Here is a 1070-nt window from a genome sequence, read left to right as displayed (position 1 = left end):
TTGTGGCTTTGACGTCCGAGCTGATCTTTAACAGACGCCTTGAACGCAGGGGGCTTTAGTGCTTCGACTAAATATCCTACTACCTTCTTGGGCTCGGCTTGTACCATGTCATCCATGTTCAGCTTATCCACAATCTCGTAGAAGTCCGCCATAAGACGCGACAGTCGTGACTCAGCGTCTTGTAGATTCGTGTCCATGCATAGGTTCTTTACCTCGCGATCCAATGTTTTGTAGGCTGTGTTGTCCGGAATCCTTGCCGACAAAAAATAATCTCGCCACTCCGACTCCGTCACATCCTTTTCTTGATTGAACAACTCGAATTGACAAATTCGTACCATCGTGCCTTGCTCAATACATGCACTTAAAGGCATTACAAAAATCTTTGTTTGAGTACCTTGATTTAACGCCTGAATCCGTCTGGAATAGATAGCGTAACTATCCATGAAGTCACGTTTCTCTTTCTTTGAGCTGCCTCGGTAAATGGGAGGAACCGGCAGATTTGTTCCTGCTGCCACGGTGACAGAAGGTACTTCTGGTGGTCGTTGGTCCACTATAGGCGCAGCACCCTGAGCAAAAGCTCCCCAACGTGCCTGCAGATGTGGTTGCACGGCTTCAGCCAGGCTCTCGAGGCGCTGGCCTTGCAATACAACGGCTTCCTCAGCAGCACGGAGCAAACGGTATTGCTCGTCCAGGTACTGCCGGTGTTCGTCCATCTGACGCTTCATCTCCTTTTGTTGCTCTAACAGTTCCGACTGTCGGTCGTGTTGGGCCTGGAGATACTCCGATGTCTGCGCCGCAAGTCGGTCCTGCTGGCGCTGGACATGGCCAAGCTGCTCCGCGGTCTGCTGTTGCACCGCTGCCGAATGATGAGCTAGAGCTTCCACTTGGCGACTTGTCCTTGATTCGCCACTTTGTATCACCGCTGTCCTTGTAGTCGTCTCCTCCAACCGTACGTCACGGTCCGAATAAGGAGGGAGCGGCGGGTACACTGCCACAGGCATTCCACCGGGCAGAATGTGGCACCATTGCCTCGTCGGCGTCTTCCATGCTGAGCGCGACCCCCAGCTAAA

Source organism: Phytophthora infestans, genomic scaffold, assembly GCF_000142945.1.
Source record: "Phytophthora infestans T30-4 supercont1.87 genomic scaffold, whole genome shotgun sequence".
Taxonomy (NCBI): domain Eukaryota; phylum Oomycota; class Peronosporomycetes; order Peronosporales; family Peronosporaceae; genus Phytophthora; species Phytophthora infestans.
Note: the sequence above shows the minus strand (reverse complement) of the source record.